Here is an 18,887-nt window from a genome sequence, read left to right on the forward strand (position 1 = left end):
TGTAGGGTCTTAGCAAGAATTATGAGCAAAAAATGAATTGTTCATTTGTAAAGGAGAAATGAAGGCAAATATTTTCTAAGTACAGTAGAACCTCCATAGTTGACCACCTCCCTACACTGACCACCTTAAATTGACCTAATTTTTATAGACGGAGCATGCACCCCAATATGTATTAGTGCATTTCCTTACGTTGACCACCTCCATATGTTGACCAGTTTGTTACAGTTCTTCAGGTGGTCAGCTTACAGAGGTTCTATATATATAGATGAAAACATTACTATAATTTTGTGCCAGAAATAGAGCGAATCAAAATGAGAGGAGACTTTTATAAAATTGGTAACAAATTCTTTACCTGATGTAAATTACATAGGGTATGGTGGACAGGAAAATGTATAAACCCTTTGAGCTTAGAATGATATTCCTAAATTTATACATCCTTCGCATCCTATGTGGTATGTTTTGTATGAAGTCACATTTGGCCAAGGAATAGGAAACAAGTGAAGAGCAAAAGAACAAAATTTAGAGAAAAGTCCCACAAATCCTTTCTCTCTAGAAAACCTAATTGTTTTGTCTTTCAAGCCCATGCCAATCAGTTAAACCTGCTGTCTTTCAGTGCCTCTGTTTCTTCACATGTGAAATGGGAAAGTTGACGTCTTTATTATAGTAACCCTAGACAGAGAAATGAACGTGGATTGTTTTTCTTGACTTGTGATACTATGCCTTTGTGAGACTAAAAATTTTAACCTGTAACTGAATTAGCTTTAATTCAGTTAATTTACACTCTGTTGTGGAATTAACTGTCTTTCACATGTCTTTCAATCCCATTCCCAGCAATTAAATCTAGTATTTTAGTTTTTCCAAATGTGTTAAGTGCTTGCTTAGCTGAGGTATTTAGCCCATACAAGTACAAGCACTATATTTGTGCTTACTCTCTCTCAAGACTAAAACAGAGAAGCAGGGTTCACAGGTCAACAAATAATACAACTATTTGAAGAAGAATCGAAGAAACTGTAGGGATTAAAACATTACAGCTCTTTATTTCATTAAACTTAATGCGCTAATAATAATACCCAACACTTACTTAGCACTTTACCATAGTCATTGTTCTGTGTTGCATGTATTAATTCACTCAATATAGCAGGATAGTGTCTGTTCGCTGAATTAACCTTCAGTAATTTTTTTTTTCTATTTTATATATAAAGAAACCAAGGCACAGAGAAATTAGATCCTGAACTGAACTGGTTCTGAGTTGCACACACGGTATGGGGCAGACAGGATTAGGAACCAGGTGGTCTGACTTCACCAAACTGCCACCAAAATTACTACCTTTTATCTATGACATGAATAGGTTAGATAATTTTCTTTTAAGAACAACTTATGTGAATTACTTGGGCTAATTTTTAGAGGAAAATTATTTGCTTGTTACAAATTTGCTGAGTCTGAAAATTGTTTTTTATCATGTTATATTTAAATTACAGTCCAAAAGTAAGACTAAAATTTTAGTCTGACGAAAGCATAGCATCACAAGAGTCAAGAAAAATGATCTTATTTCTCTGCCTAGGGTGCTATGACCAGTACTCCAGTTACTGTTCTCCTGGGTACTCAATAATAATCCAAGTTTTGCCTACAAGTTTGTTTTTGTTTGTTCTGTTTTAATCCTTAATGGTCTTAGTGTAATCCCCACCAGGTTGATTTCAGTGTTTTAGACATTTCATAATTAAATATTTCCTGAAGAATTTTTGAGAAACCTGTTACTAAAATCAGGTAGAATCTTAAATTTTAGAAGGAGATAAAGTATATTAAAATCCATTCTTGAGGCTCAAGCAGCTAAGGCGCCAGCCACACACACCTGAACTGGTGGGTTCGAATCCAGCCTGGGCCTGCCAAACAACAATGACGGCTGCAACCAAAAAATAGCTGGGCCTTGTGATGGGCACCTGTGGTCCCCGTTACTTGGAAGGTGGAGGGAAGAGAATCACTTGAGCCTAGGAGTTGGAGGTTGCTGTGAGCTGTGATGCCAGGGCACTCTACCCAGGGCAACAGCTTGAGATTCTGTCTCAAAAAAAAAAAAAAAAATCCATTCTTGATTAGAGCACTAGTAAGAATGCACATCACTGCTAATAAGATTGGTTAATTGCTAGTTGTCACCTTCTCAAACTTACGTAAATATTAATTTTGAAGTGAACATTCTGCCGCTTTCAGGAGGTATATAAGTAACACGTTTATTTAAAAATCAAAATTGTGTATGAATGTTTTTCTTGGCATAACTCTTATTACATTATTAGTTACTTTAAGAAACCTTGGCGACTCTTAGCAACGTATTTTTTAATTTTAGAGTCAGCAGACCGTAAAAGGTGAATAATAATCAGCCACTGTATTTTCCACACCAAGATATAGAAAAAGGAGCTACAGTTGACTTTGAATTAACACAGAAAGATAGCTTAATATTTTAAAATGAGAACCTAGGAATGACAAGAACGGCACACTTCATTGACACTAAAGGGGATTCAGAGGAATGCAGTTGGTTTTTAACCAGAAACGACCCAATGAGGGAAGAAAAGTTGATGCGTTGTTGGTCAATCCTAGTTAGAAGTTTACCAGTTTCTATTTAGAAATTTACCTGTGTAGTTATTTTCCTACATTAATCAAAATGAATTGTGTGGATTTTTTAAATGGATTTTTTTAATCTCTGACTTATTTCAGAGATTACTTTGTTATTGGGGCAAGTAACTGATACGTGTCCTACATCAATTAAATGAGATGGTCTTATTCTTCTAAGACTTTTATTAATTCCCTTGAAAATTATGTCACTGTCTTTAATCATCTTATTCTTTTGTCTTTCCCAAATGTCTTTTAAAAAGTCTCATAACCATAATAGATTAATGATTAATCTTATCCTTGTGCTTTTATAATTCCCAACTCCTTTTCCATCTAGTTGAGCAGCAAATGCACTCAGTTTGGGGCTATATTGATTGATCTATTCCTCATCTTTCACAGCCTTGTAGCACAATTAACTTTCACATTTCACACCTTTTCCAGGACCTTAACCAAGTAATCATCTGTTTATATCTGCACAGAGAAGATAAGTGGATTTAAGCAGGAAAAGTGACTTTCCTTGCGGTTTTCATTTGTGTTTCACTGTGTTCTTAATACGAAAACTTAGAGGAAGGCATTATATTTAATGCTTGGGCCCAAAACAAAACACTGATAAGTAAAAGGGTAGGTGATGTAGGTAATCATTTTTTTTTTTTTTTGTGGAATAGGCTGCAAGCTGGCCTGTGGTAATTTACTCCATGGTAGAGTGGTTCTCTTTCAGTCTGGCCAGTGAAAACTGATGTATTTGAGAAGGTTGAGGGAAAGACTAGGACTAGAGGTTGATTCAGTGGAGAGTTAAGCTGTTTTTTCACTGTTCTCTGTATCCAGGATGACTTTGGTCTTTTTGTGGAACTTGATCTGTTTTTAACATGGCTTGTAGATACCAAAGGGGAAGAAACCCAAGGAGTCCTATCCCCTAGGGACCCCTTAACTTTAATTTGTTCTATGGTGAGAAGCAGCTGGACTGGCAGTAATCCTTTCCATAGGCTAGGCTGTAGGGGTAGTCATTTAAGCATGTAAATTACTTTTTAACTTTATTCTCATTTGACTATAGATACAGGCACTTCCTTGGGCCCAGAAGAGAGTCTGCCCCCAATTTTTTTTTTCCAGTTTCTGGCAGGGGCTGGGTCTGAACCTGTCACCTCTGGCATATGGGGCCGGCACCCTACTCCTTTGAGCCACAGGTGCCTCCTGTCTGCCCCAAATTTTTAGAGCAATATATTCATATAGTATAGGTCATTAAAACAAAATTATGACTTCTGAGTCACTACAAAATCATGGAAATCTTTAGGTACACTTCTAATTTAGAACGGAAAAAAAAAACACAAAACTTTGGGAAGCCACAGTATAATTATTATTAGAGGTAATCCTTACCTTCTTGTAAGTGACTATTTTACATAATTAATATTAATTTATGAGAAACTCCCTAATGAAAGTTTGAACTTTGCCTCCTTTTGAATGATACTAAAAAATTATATGGACTAGTATTTAAAAATACATTTTGCATTACATTGTAGTTGAATGATTTTAAAAATAAATATACCATTTATACATTTCAAATGCAATATAAACACGTACATACATTTTATTTGTGATAAAGCTTTAGGAATAAGAAGCATGGATAAGGAAGCGTTATGTGAGAGCAGATGAAAATACGTTGGCTCATTTTCTCAATGTTCTCAGTGTAAATCACAGAGAACTATTGAAACCAAAGAAAAACTTACAATGAGTATTAACACAGAAGAAACGTCAAGTAATTTTGACTTCCCATAGTAGCAACGGTCCATTGAATAAAGTTTTGTTACTTTTGTTGTTCTTCAAAGTGCACAAAATGTGTGATTTTATGGACATAAAGAGCTATAACTATTTTAAAAATTACTAATATATTTGCTTATTAGTATAAAAATTCTAGTAGAAATTTTAATCCGTATGTAAGTCACTACACTTAGAAATAAGTACCACAGATGGAACTAGCATGTTATTCTCAGGTTATAAATAATGTGATTTTAATAATGGAAGTAAAAAACTCTCTCAATAATAGGATATGTTTAGCAGATACACGAATTGCATGCTGTTTTGTATTTTTTTGGCTCTGCTGGGCGGTGATAAAATCAAGCACATGAGGTTCCTCGCTGTGAGAATTGTGGGAGTACCAGTACCTGTGTAAAGGGTTCCCTGACCTCACTCTTACATATATGTATATGTATATGTACATGTATGTTAGGAGAATTAAAAAACTGGATCATTATGAGGAAACTGAATTACTAACCCAAATGTGTCCTGTATTATAGGATATTTCAAACATTTGTGTTTTATGAATTCAATTAAAGCATACCGTTTACATGCAATAAATGGCTTTAGGATTTGAAATCTAATTAAGTAGTAATACATGATAGAATACCATTATTAACTTACTTATTGATTTCACTGAAGCTCACGTAGTAATTAAGGACAGGAAGATAAAATATGAGAAACATCCAAATATTGTTATGGTGGAAGCAACATAATCAAATCTAGAAAAAGGAGGAATGATGGCTATGCTAATGTTCAGTATATTATGTAATAAAATGAGGAATATACCCTTAAATTGAAATTTAAATAGTTTTAAAGCAGATTTGTTTTTCAGTAAAAGTACTGGAGCTCATTTTGGACTTAGGTTTAAGAAATGGTTACCGGTTGTGTTGCAAAAACCACGGTCAACTTCAGTTCACATTTGTTCCCTGAGTGTTTGTTGATGCGCTTTAAATATGTTGAAAGCAATAGTAAAGGCTTACTGTTTAAAATTTACCCATAATAATAGATAAAGGGCATGCAAAATATTGGGGAAATGTAAAACACAGGTGGAAGTGTCTCAGAGGCTCTCAAGTTATAAGTTGGCTTTTTTCAAAATGCCTGATTTGGGGATATTGAATAATAAATAAACTTTTCTTAATTGCTTTTTTTTTCATTTCCCTTTTTCATCGGAGCTGAGATTGTTGAGTACAGTATACAGATTATTAAGATATAGTGACTGACAGAGGTATTTCCTAAAACTTAGTGGCGTGCAGAGGAGTGAAGCAAGTAAACAATTGTCTTCTATACCTACTCGAAATACATGCTCCATGGCTTTTTAAAGCACTAGAATTCAAACAATGAGCATCTTTACAGGATGCTGTGGGTGTATTTTTTTTTTTTTTTTTGTGGTTTTTTGCCGGGGCTGGGTTTGAACCTGCCACCTCCGGCATATGGGACCAGTGCCCTACTCCTTGAGCCACAGGCGCCACCCAGCTGTAGGTGTATTTTTAAGTTTCTGATGTATGGTTTTGTTTTTCTTGAGAGTTCCCCCCCCCCTTGGTGATACCTTAATGGTGGGCAGAAGAGTTTTACTGTTTTACTTCTCTCAGCAATATGTACAATAAATAAAATTAAGGAGTACTTAATAACTCAGATAAGTGTAACACAGTACACTATTGTTCTTTCTGTTCAGGAATACTTTCTCAATGGATATCCAGTTCTTAGAAATGTGCATTTTCAGTGTTTCTCACTAGGAAGCAGTATTTGTAACTGTGGTAATCATCTCTATAATCACAACTGAGGATATAGGCTTTTCTCGGAAATTCTTCAGAGTTAAGTTTTTCTCTCTCTTTTCTTTTTATTACGGGCACTGTGTCTAGTTCGTACAAGCTTTTGACTATAGTGTATGTATCTGTAGGTCTGCACTGAAGGGTGCAGCATAGAGCAGCATTTACAGTGGAGTCTTACTCATACCATTTATATCCTGAGATTTAATCCAGAGAGAAGCCATTGACTTCTTAAGAGAAACCATAGTCAGCCTCTGACCATTCTGGGACCATTGAGTACTCACAGCAGCGGAGAGGCCTTGTGGAGCTCCCTGACTCCTGTCCTTCGACTCTGGGTCCTAGTTAAGCCAGGATTGTGGCCCAGATGCCACGTTCCTATTTCTTAACCCTGCTGTTCCCCCACTGCCATGCTCCCTGGTCAGGATTTAAGATTGGTTTTCTCAAGTCAGGCACAACACAGTGAAGGAAGCCGGTCAGAGAATGATCCCCACTGATCTCATGGTTTCCAGAGAAAGAATCTGTAGGAGAGCTGCCTAAACATTAACAGACTCTGTCAGGAGGCCTGCACAGGTTACAGAATGTGGCAGGTCTCCTGTGAGTTCACCCTGTCAGAAATCTAGGGTCTCAAACAATGCTGCTCACTCTCTCGCTCTGCAGACCTCAGGCCCTAGTGCACTGAGAGGTGAAGTACCCTATGTCTATTATAGATGTTTATACATACTTACATGTAGATCAGTGCAAAAATATATATGCTTCGTTTATTTACTTTATATGAATGCACATGTGTGTGTTTAAATATGCAACAGATCAAATCAAGGCAATTATATTTTGTTCTACAGGCGGATATATAATTATTTATAATTATATATTTATATATGTATAAAATACATATATTTATATAGAAAATATATAATATATAATATAAATATATGTGTGTATATATATATAAATGTATATGTAGTTACTATACATAACGTGCTAAGTAGAAAGCCAGTATCCGTCCACCCCCAAAATGTTAAGCTGTGTTAGCTTTTTGTTTGTTTCTCCTGGTTGGGTCTTATGCCTCTTATGACTTGAGGAGATGATCTCATTTGCTGCTTCATCTGTGGACACAGTGTGCCTTGATACTTCGTACGGGAATCAGCCTCTTTGGGGTTATATATTTAAACTTTTTGGCTAGATGCACAAAGGGAACATCTTGTACTGCTAGAAAGCATTTCTTTTCCTATACTTTCCTTCTCTCAAGACTCCTGGGTTGGATGCTTTTAGATCTCAGGATTCTGACTCCAAAAGACAGTTTCTATTCTTACACAACTTTAGTTTTCAGGATTTCGTGATCTGGGTCAGAATTTTATTTTAGGTACTTACTTTAAAAGACTGATCTTTGACTTCTGTACAAACTAATCCAGTCCTTTAAGTTAATGGAATCTGCTTACGTCTTCTCTCATTTATGAAACTCATTTCATCTTCTATACCTTTTCTAGATTTGGATAACCCACTAGACATTGAACTCCCTGGACAGCTAGGTATAGGGTAGAGTTCCCTCCCTCCAAAAATCCTACAGTTCACCTGGCATTAGCACAATAACTGGCTCAGAGTTGGCATCAGAAAATATTTACTAAATGAAGGGACATTATATTCAAATTACACAGCCAATTGGAAAGGCCTTACCTACAGGTTTTTAGTACTGCCTTGTCTTTTATTGAACAATTCCGTTTCTAGACATGTCAATCCCAGTTTGGTAATTTACGTGGTTTTATAAAGTTTCAAGTGCTGAACTGCTTTAGCCATTTGAGTTCCAAATGCACCAAAATGGTAATGCTGTGCTAATACTGTTGTGCTCAGTTTTAGAATGGCCAACAGTAGATGGCAGCACCGGGCATCCTGGCCTCCCTCTGCCAGGGCATCCAAAGCTTTGCCTTTCTTTTTTCTCTTACAATTTTTAACCCCTTATGGAGGAAACTTCTCTAAGTTTTGCTTTGACCAGGTAATTTGCACTAAAAGTCTTTGTTTTGCTTTCTTGTAATTGCTATCAAACATCGATACCTTCCCTCTCTTCTCCAAACACCGCACCACAATTACTGGTTGTACGGCTGAATCCAGATAGTTCACAGACTGTCCAGGTTTATGTCTGTCATTTTTGCCTCACTTATAATTTGTGATGTGTTATTTAGAGACAGGCTAAGTTCCTGCAAAAAAGGAAACCCTGAGTCAGAATACCTCAATTAAGAGAGAGTTTTATTTCCATCAAGAAGTGGCTGTCCAGGCCTGGTCTCCCAGGGTTGCACCTGTCCCATGGGAAGGTTTAAGCATTGACCTCTCTTAACTTCAGAGAAAGACCAGGGCAAGCACTGGTCCTAGAGTTGACCAAAAAGCAGTCACTCGTGACTTCCACCTGGAATTCATAGGCCTGAGTGCAGTTACATGGCTGCCTCTGTCGACCATGTAGATTTAACCTGTAGTGGGAAGGATTAACATGAAGAGAAAGAAGCCGGTAACTGGTGCTGGAGCAAAATATTGGCAACTGCTGCATCTATTAATGCTTTGTCAGCCACCTAAGTATCTCCTGAAGAAATTCTCATTCTCCACCCCTATGCCCTCTGATGGACTTTTATCAATGCTGTGAATGCTTGTTTTGTCTTCAATCTTTTCCTCCCTAATTCCAGACTATTCCGCTATCTTAGCCACAAGGGACCGGTGGAGTTTGTTGGCCAGGGAAGAAGTAGGACACCTGGTATCCAAGGTTCAGCGTGTAGAAGTTTGGCGCAAGTAGCAGTGTTCCGATTTCTAAGAGGAAATGTTTGATGTCAGGACCAAGGAACAGCATCCAATAAGTTCTCCCATCAAGAAGCCTGCCTCTGATGGCCAGTCTTCTTCTGAACAAGTTCTCCTGTTCAGGAGCCCACCGCCAATGGCCAGTCTTCTTCTGAATAAGTCCTCCTGTTGCGGAGCTCACCTCAGAAAGCCAGTCTTCTTCTGAACAAGTTCTCCCGTTCAGGAGCCCACCTTGTTGTCCTCTGAACAGGTCCTCCTTTCCAGGAGCCCGCCTCCTATGGCCAGTCTTCTTCTGAACAAGTTTTCTTGTCCAGGAGCCTGCCTCTGATGGCCAGTCTTCTTCTGCTTTGTTGAAATCATTTAGCAAATACTCTGTGAAACCTTTTTAATATAGATTATCCGTCATGGGTCAGAAGTGTTCTTGTGTGAGGCATTGATGTCATTCATAGGAGGAATTAGAATTCCCTTCTCACGCCCCTTTGTTGAAGAATGGGATTCCATCCTGCAGCCTGCATTGTGTCTCCTCTGATTCAGAAAAAGGAAAGTACCATTGATACAAAGTTCCTGTCCCTGGAATCAGACCACAAGCAATATGTGTTGGGTTTATGTAGCTCTCAAGCAAGGAAGCAAAGAGAAAGGTCATGTTGGAACTAACATCTCTGGGACAATTAAGAAAAAGGAACGGGAGCACGTCAGATTTGTGAGACCTGCCAGGCTGGCTTTCCCTGTCCAGTTCTGTCTCTTGCTGTGGGAGATTGCTCCACAGTAAGCTGAGGTGGCTGATTGCACTTTTGTCTCTCAGGTTCTCTTTTTTTTCCCCTCCGAAGAGACCCTGGATTTTTCCTTTCTCCATACTTCAGTATTCATTTTTTTGGCGCATATTTTTGGTATGGGTATTTTGTAAGGGGTTATTATATGATGTTTCCATAATATTTTTTATATTTAAATAATACAGTTCACAGGTATACAAGGTAAAGAGGTAGATAAAAAAAATTGTCACTATAAAATAGGGTAATTTCAGTATTCTGTTATCATAACTGTTTAATGAGAAAAAGTTATTTTAATTACATTACTTATCTCAATATGACAAAGTTTTAAGTAGTTAGCTATTCTATTGCAGCAATCTAAAATTACATCATTTTGTTAGGTTTGAATATTTAGAAGTTTGATTTATTATTAATATAATTTAGAAAAGGAACTTAAATTTGGCACATAAGGTTTTTTTATACACAATAAAATAGCAATATGTGAATTGCTTCTTTTTCTATAGCACTGTTTTTGTGAATTTAGGAATCAAGTGTGTGTTAATATTCTTATTCTCAGGTAGTTGCTATGGCATTTCATCAACAAACCACGCCACTTCTTTTTGTTTTATGAATATGCAAAGTAAAATAAACTGTATTACAACTTTTTAAAACTCTTTCCTTTTATAATGGATGTTTTCTATTTGTCTTATTTAATTCTTGGAAAAATCCAAATACCTATGGTAATTATGTCAAAATAAAATATCTTTCATTGTGCAGCACAAATACGTATAATAAAAATGCAAAATAACAAAAAAATGAAAAAGATTATAGGGAAACTATGGACTCAAGAGTTAAAAAGTAAATGCAATTTTATTAGATATTTTAACTATTAATGATGAGCAGATTTTAATTTAATTAATATCTGTTCCTCTAAGCAAATGATTTTTAAAATAAGTTAAATGCATGATTTTGTATATGATATGGTACTGATTTGACTCATTATGGTTAGAGAGGATGATGGTAACACTGTACTCACTCAAAATGTCAAATGACGTAAGCCTAAACATAACAGTAAAATAGAAAGTAAAAACAGACTCTAGTCTAGAAATTTAAAATGACATAATAATAACAACAAGCATTTTCATGGAACTTACTATACGCTGAAAGTCAATTTTTATGTATTATTTAGCAATGTCTCTGCAGTATGTAATGATGTACAGTTACTAACTCACTACATAGGTGAGAAAACCGTGGGCCAAGACCACACGGCCGGGTGGGTCAAAGCTTGCTCTGACACTGGCCTCTTTCTCCAGAGTCCTTATCCTTAAATATTAGAAGGGTGATACTTCTTGGCCAATAAATGCTATTTGGGTGTCTGTTATATAGTAGGCTCTTTAAGTACATTACCCTACTTATTATCATATATATATATATATATATATATATATATATAATTTTAAATTGTAAAAAAAATCATCTTACACAAAATGTAACTTAGCCATTTTTAAGAGTACAGTTCAGTAGATCATATATTCATATTGTCATGCAACCAATTTCTATAACTTTTTAATAATAAAACTGAAACTTTAATCCCATTGAACAACTCCCCATTTCGCCCTTCCCCCAGCCCCGGTAACCACCATTCTAGTTTGTGTTTCTGTGAATTTTCCTACTGTAGATGTGTAAATGGTATCAGTTGTACTGTATTTGTGTTTTGGGACGGGCTTAATTCAGTTAGGTTGCTGTCCTCAGGTTTCATGCACATTGTGGTCCATGACAGGATTTCCTTCTTTTTGAAGACTGAGTAATGTTCCATTGTATGCGGATTCCACACTTTATTCTCCACTTACTTGCCAGTAGATACTGAGTTGCTTCTATCACTTGGCTGTTGTGAATAGTATTGCTATGAACAGGGGTGTGCAAATAATGTCTTCAAACACCTGCTTTCGAATCTTTAGGATGGATACTCAGGAAAGAATTGCTATATCCTGTGGTAGCTCTGTTTTTAATATTTTTTGGGACCTGTCATACTGCTGTCCCTAGTGGCTACACTATTTTACATTGCCACTGTCATCGTACGAGCATTCCAGTTTCTCCACGTCTTTGCCAACACTTACTATACTTACTGTTTTTTTTGTTTTTTTGTACTCACCATTCTGGGTGAGAGGCAATATCTCATTGTGGTTTCGATTTGCATTTTGTTATTAATTAGTAATGTTGAGCATCTTATGTGCTTGTTTTGGCCGTTTGTGTATCTTCTCTGAGGAAATAAATCTCTGCTCAGGTACTTGGTCTATTTTTAAACGTTTTTCTTTTTAGTTAAGTGTTTAACAACTTAAGAAGTAGAGATTATTATTATTATTAAGTTTTTTGAGACAGAGTCTCTTTTTTTTGACCTCAGTAGAATGCTGTGGCATCACAGATCGCAGCAACCTCAAACTCTTGGGGTTAAGCGATTCTCTTGCCTCAGTCTCCCTAGTAGCAGGGACTCCAGGGTATTTTTAGAAATGGGGGTCTCCCTCTTGCTCAGGCTGGTCTCAAACTCCTGAGCTCAGGCTAGGATTACAGGCGTGAGCCATTGTGCCTGGCCTCAAAAGTAGAGATTATTAATCCTCTTTCACAAAAGAAGAAATTGAATTGTTACAAGGTTAATTAACTTGCTCACAATTAGTTAAATTTCAGCTTTCTCTTAAACTCCAAAGACTGTGTATTTCTTTTTTTATTCACTAACAGTTGACCATTTAAATGACTTATCATGGGCTGCTCAGACTGGTTTTCTATCATTTGAAAGGTTATGTTTGATCCTTTTAAATGGTCACATTGACTATCTTTATTTTCTTATTTAGTAGACCAAGAAATTTTCTTCATTAAGAAATTAATGAAGATTTGGATTTTTTTTTTTTTTTGAGAAGGAGTCTCACTTTCTTGCCCTAATAGAGTACAGTGGCATCATAGCTCACAGCAACCCAAACTCTTGGGCTGAAGGGATACTCTTGCCTCAGCCTCCCCAGTAGCTGGGACCACAGGCACCTGCTACAACCCCTCACTGTTGCTCAGACTGGTCTTGAACCTGTGAGCTTAGGCAATCCACCCGTCTTGGCCTCCCAGAGTGTTAGGATCACAGCTGTGAGCCTCTGCACCTGGCCTTAAGATTTGGAATTTTTGTTAGAATTTGCCTTTTATACAGAATCATAATGATCTTGCTATGGTCAGTGTATCTTGAAGCTACAACAGAAAACTTCGACTCCCTTGTCCTTCATGGGTGTTACAAATGCTAGTAGTTGCATATGACGTACTGTTCACAGAATAATGTCTGTCCATATAGAGTTACTCCATTTGTCAATAGCATGTACTTAACATTTTTCTTTGCGAGTTATTTTTTTATGTCACAGTGTAGTTCTAAATACCTTAAGTGGGCAAGAATGGCTGTTAAAAGAAATATGAATATGTTCTGATAACAGGTGGTGTTTGGCTTAGAAGTTTAAGGTCTTTGAAAACTGTTACTCAGGTACCAGTGTGCCTGGCTCCCAAGTGTTACAGTTGTGGATAGATATCTGTTTGATAATGCAATTTTTATTTCTTCCCCACATGTTTAAAGTGGGCAAAAATGGAGAAAGATAAGGAATTATTTGCTTCCATTTAACACTGGGAATTCACAAATTATTATCATATATCATCAAGACATGCAAATGAAATAGAAGCGTGATCAGTTAGCCGGTTTCATCAACAGGAAATTCTGAGGGTAATGTAGAATTAAAAAAGAGGGAGAGGAAACTTCTAGTTCCAGAATAAATGATTTTAAATGAAAATAATAGCAGCAGGGCGGCGCCTGTGGCTCAGTGAGTAGGGCACCGGCCCCATATGCCAAGGGTGGCGGGTTCAAACCCAGCCCCGGCCAAACTGCAACAAAAAAATAGCCGGGCGTTGTGGCGGGCGCCTGTAGTCCCAGCTGCTCAGGAGGCTAAGGCAAGAAAATCGCGTAAGCCCAAGAGTTAGAGGTTGCTGTGAGCCGTGTGACGCCACGGCACTCTACCTGAGGGCGGTACAGTGAGACTCTGTCTCTACAAAAAAAAAAAAGAAAGAAAGAAAATAATAGCAGCAAGCAAAGTTCTGAAGAAAACCCACCCCTCTCTGTTCGTTAATCACTTTTCTATGTTCTCCAGGCTGAATGTCAAAGAATTGTGGAATACTATCATCTTTATATTTTAAAATGACTACGTAAGACAGGTTGAAATATATTCAAGTTTTTTAAATAATTCTGTTGTCTAGCTACAGGGTGGCCATAGGTTTATGTGCAATTTAAAACGGTGCTCAATTTTATGGCTACCCTGTATATTTTGAAGACTTCTTCATTTATAATTTCATGTAAGGTATAAAGTATAAACTGTATCATTCTACATGGAGTCTTTCATTTGGAATTTTATAGCAAAAGAGCAAAATTAATTAGCTGCCATACTGAAAAACATACAGAGTAAATTAAAAGTCAGTGATTTCTGTATTATATTCTTATTAATGTTATACCGAACTTACATAATCATAAATTTTACACTAAGAATTTATATAAGATAAATGCTTATTTAGGATAGTCTCTGATACAATTAAAATAAATCTTATTGTTGAGAGTTCTTTATGTCGAGAAATCTTTGTGTTGAGAGTTCCAGATCATTCTGTGAGTTTCTGATTCTTAGCATAAGGAGAAGCTCATTTAGCAGGGATGAAAGGGGAAGGACCAAAAATGCAACAATTTAATTCACATTTCTCCAGATACATAAAACATCACTCTGCATTGTCAGCCTGAATATGGTAAAATACTTGCTATATGTAGCTCCTAAAAATAGTACTGTGAGAGTCCCTTAATCACAGCTCCCTTTTACTTTCCTATCACCCGTCTACTTTGTGACTTTCAGAATATTTACATAGGATACTATATGCAGGGTACTATGAAATATGAGCTTGCTAATTGCCTTGGCACATGGTATTAGCATCTGCTGAAGAACAAGTTTTAGAATATCAGGAGAGTATTTATAGGCCTTCCAAGGCATACAGTGTAGTATGAAATTGTAGGCAACTGCCTAGTATTCCAGTAAGGCTGCCTAAGGTGCCCTTGGCATCATCTGATACTCTCCACAAATGTCCTTGAGGCAGTCACATTCATCTAGAATGAACATTCCCTGAGGCAAAACTTTTCTAGAACATTGTATCAACAGCATTAACCTAGTGTTAACAGAGAAATTTTTCCTTGACATAAAATATAATTTCTTGGAGTTGAGATGTTAAAAACTATATAGTTTAAAAGAACTATTGCACTTAACTGAAACCATGTGAATTAAAAGCATGCCTAGGTAACCCTAGGCAATATATATATAGTTTTTTTTTTTTTTTTTTTTTATTGTTGGGGATTCATTGAGGGTACAATAAGCCAGGTTACACTGATTGCCATTGTTAGGTAAAGTTCCTCTTGCAATCATGTCTTGCCCCCATAAAGTGTGACACACACCAAGGCCCCACCCACCTCCCTCCTTCCCTCCTTCTGTTTCCCCCCCATAACCATAATTGTCATTAATTGTGCTCATATCAAAATTGAGTACATAGGATTCATGCTTCTCCATTCTTGTGATGCTTTACTAAGAATAATGTCTTCCACGTCCATCCAAGTTAATACGAAGGATGTAAAGTCTCCATTTTTTTAATGGCTGAATAGTATTCCATGGTAATATTTTTACATAGATCAGCACAGTTAACATATTACTCCCAGAATTTCTTACTGATTAAACATGCTAACTTTTACTTGGTAGCGTTATTGTCATTTAAAGGATTTGTTTTGGAGTTAAATCTTTGAAGGTCCAAAAGTGAGCATGACCTGGAACATAGTATGTAGGATCACAAAAGCATGCATTGGTTCTGATTTTGCTATATTTTATTTGCTTATAACAACTCTGCAATGTGAGTTATTTCATAGACAACTAAAGTGAACAGGTGAATGGGAAAGAGTGGGCAGATTTATGTGATGATGGTGAGTCAGCGTTTCCATTTTATAGCTGCTTGAACAATCTGGTGTATAATAATGCAACTAGATCTCTGTTTTTCCTATCGCAGGAATAATTTTTATTATTTTTATGCACAGAAAACTCAACAGTGCACATGTAGCCCCGTTTAGCAGCAGTGTCTCTGACTTTTATCTTTTCCAGCTTGACAATGTGAGCCTCATATTTCAGATCTAGGGCGTTGCCTTCCCAGTGAGGACAGATCTTGTTGTGACTGTTGTAACTGGTCCTGAGACCTCCCACCAGCTTAGCCAGAGCTGCTCTGTCTTCCAAGCTAACCTGTGTGATGGTGACACTGGTTCAGGTCTTCCTGTGGACGAGAACCCCCGGCCTGGCGTTCCCCTCACTAATGCACTCAGGGACTTTGCTCTTCCCATCTGGGGCAGGCAGGAAGATGACCAGCTCAGTGGGGTGCACATTGTGTGCAGTCACCACCAGCAGAGCCTTCCTGTTCTCCACCAAGTGGGGGACAGTGTTAACCCCTACTGGAGGGACAGGTGGTCTCCTAGTGGGGACGTCCCCTTTGCTGGCGGCTTTCTTGCTGCCCAGGACATAGGGCCATATGACAAAGTGGGTGAGGTCCCTTTTGGACTGGATGTTGTGTCCAATGCCAGAGTTCTTTGGACTTTTTTCAAATGGGATTCACCACCTTCCTGGCTGCCTGCTCCTTCATGATGGCAGGAGCTGGGGCCACCTTATTCCCCTGGGCCTTCTTTCCTTTTGGTGCCTTGAGCAGCTGGACGGAGGTGCAGTTGGATCATGATGCCTCTGCTTTATGTGGTCACCTCACATCCTGCTCGGGAGCCACGGATCAGACACAGCTGCTGCTGCTGTTCGTTATAACAAAGAAAAGTTCCACCTCTATGACATTCTAGTATGTACATTTTATAACTTTTTAAAGGACGTTCCTCAAACTGTATGCTTTTCTTAAAATGTTCTGTAGGTATACTAATGGCAGTGTATTTTTGGTTTTACTTTGGTTTCAGGAAACAATTAATAAGGGTGGGTGCAATGCCTCACCCCTGTCATCCCAGCACTCTGGGAGGCCGAGGCAGGTGGATTGCTTGAGCTCAAGAGTTTGAGACCAACCAAAGCTAGAGTGAGACCCTGTCTCAACCAAAAATTGGAAAACTAACCAGGAATTGTGACAGTGCCTGTAGTCCCAGCTGTGTGGGAGGCTGAGGCAGAAGGCTCTTGAGCCCAGGAGTTTGAGGTTGCCATGAGTTATGATGATACCCTAGCACTCTACCAAGGGTGACAGAGTGAGACTCTGTCTCAACACCTCCCCCCCCCAAAAAAAAACAAAACTGCTAATAAATGGGAATATAAGAACATTGTTAATATGACTTGAAAATAGACAACTATTTAATCTGTCTTAACTGTATGAAACTGATTTAACTGTGCAAAGTTGCCAGTTAGGATTTACAGTTGAACTTGTCTTCATTAACCATCCACAGTCCATTCAGAGTAGTAAAGAACTGCCCTGCATATACTTGGACACTGATATTATCTAATACAGTGCTTCTTAGCCTTCCTAATGCTGCAGTGTATTTTCATTGTTACAAAGGGGTCGAGACCCAGGTTGAGAACTGCTGATCTAATAAAATATTAATAATTTACCCATTACATTATATGAACAAGGCCGGGGCAGTGTCTCACGCCTATGATCCCAGCATTCTGGGAGGCCAAGATGAGTGGATTATTTGAGCTCAGGAGTATGAGACCAGTCTGAGCAAGAGTGAGACCCCATTTTTACTAGAAATAGAAAAACTAGCTGGGCATCGTGGTAGGCGCCAGTAGTCCCAGCTACTGAGGAGGCTGAGACAGGAGGATCTTGAGCCCAAGAGGTTGAGATTGCTGTGAGCTGTGATGAAACCAGGGCACTCTAGTAAAGGTGACAGAGTAAGACTCTGTCTCAAGAAAAAAATAAAAAAGATCATATGAACAAATATTTACATTTTATTTACAGAAAGAGGATTTAAAATTAGCTATCCTATATGGAAAAAGCGTAATTGTTCTCTCACTACCTCAAATCATTATCTATTTCACATGAAGAGGCAGTCAGCATTAGGAGTGAAATGTCTCCATTGCTGGCATGTTATTCTGGAGCGGGGCTCTTAGAATCTTTGACTACAAATAATTCTGTGTATCAGGAAAAAAACAATTTCTGCACCTTGCTACTAAGTGACTTGGGACAAGTTATCTTCTGTCCATGTTTTCTGGCTTTATCAAAGGAAGATGAGATTAGTGCCTGCCTCATAGTGGGTAGGAGGGTTATGGATTAACACATACGAAGTTCGTAATATATGTTAACCATCGTTGTTCCTGACATTATTTCTATCATTATTAACATTTTATTTTAATATAACTTAAATTGAATTTTAAAGAAATCATTTATTGTTTGACCATTTAAACTACATTTAGATTAAGCATGTTGTCTGAAATATATAAAGTCTGCCATTTTCCAATAAATTAAAAGTATCTATGCATGAGGCTGGCGTGGTGGCTCACACCTGTAATCCCAGCACTCTGGGAGGCCAAGGAGGGTGGATTGCCTGAGCTCAGGAGTTCGAGAGCAGCTTGAACAAGAGTAAGACCAGGGTCACTAAATAGCTGGGCATTATGGTAGAGACCTGTAATCTCAACTACTCAGAAGGCTGAGGCAGGAGCATCGTTTGAGCCCAAGAGTTTCATGTGGCTATGAGGGATGATGCCATGACACTCTACGGAGACCAACAAGGTAAGACTTTGTCTCAAAAAAAAAAGAATTGAGGCAGTACTTGTGGCTCAGTGGGTCGGGCGCCGGCCCCATATATGGAGGGTGGTGGGTTCAAACCCAACCCTGGCCAAACTGCAACAAAAAAATAGCTGAGTGTTGTGGTGGGCGCCTGTCGTCCCAGCTACCCAGGAGGCTAAGGCAAGACAATTACCTAAGCTCAGATGTTGGAGGTTGCTGTGATCTGTGGTACCACAGCACTCCACTGAGGGTGATAGAATGAGACTCTGTCTCTAAAAAAAAACAAAAAGAAATATATATATATATATATACAATAGCTGAGAAAGATTATCAGATATGAAATTAAAAAAAAAAAAACACAGAGAACATTGTCTACTTAATTGCTCACGTACATTTGTATGGCTGTGTTACCTAGCCGTGAAATGAAAAC

The sequence above is a fragment of the Nycticebus coucang genome, chromosome 6 (assembly GCF_027406575.1).
Source record: "Nycticebus coucang isolate mNycCou1 chromosome 6, mNycCou1.pri, whole genome shotgun sequence".
NCBI lineage: Eukaryota > Metazoa > Chordata > Mammalia > Primates > Lorisidae > Nycticebus > Nycticebus coucang.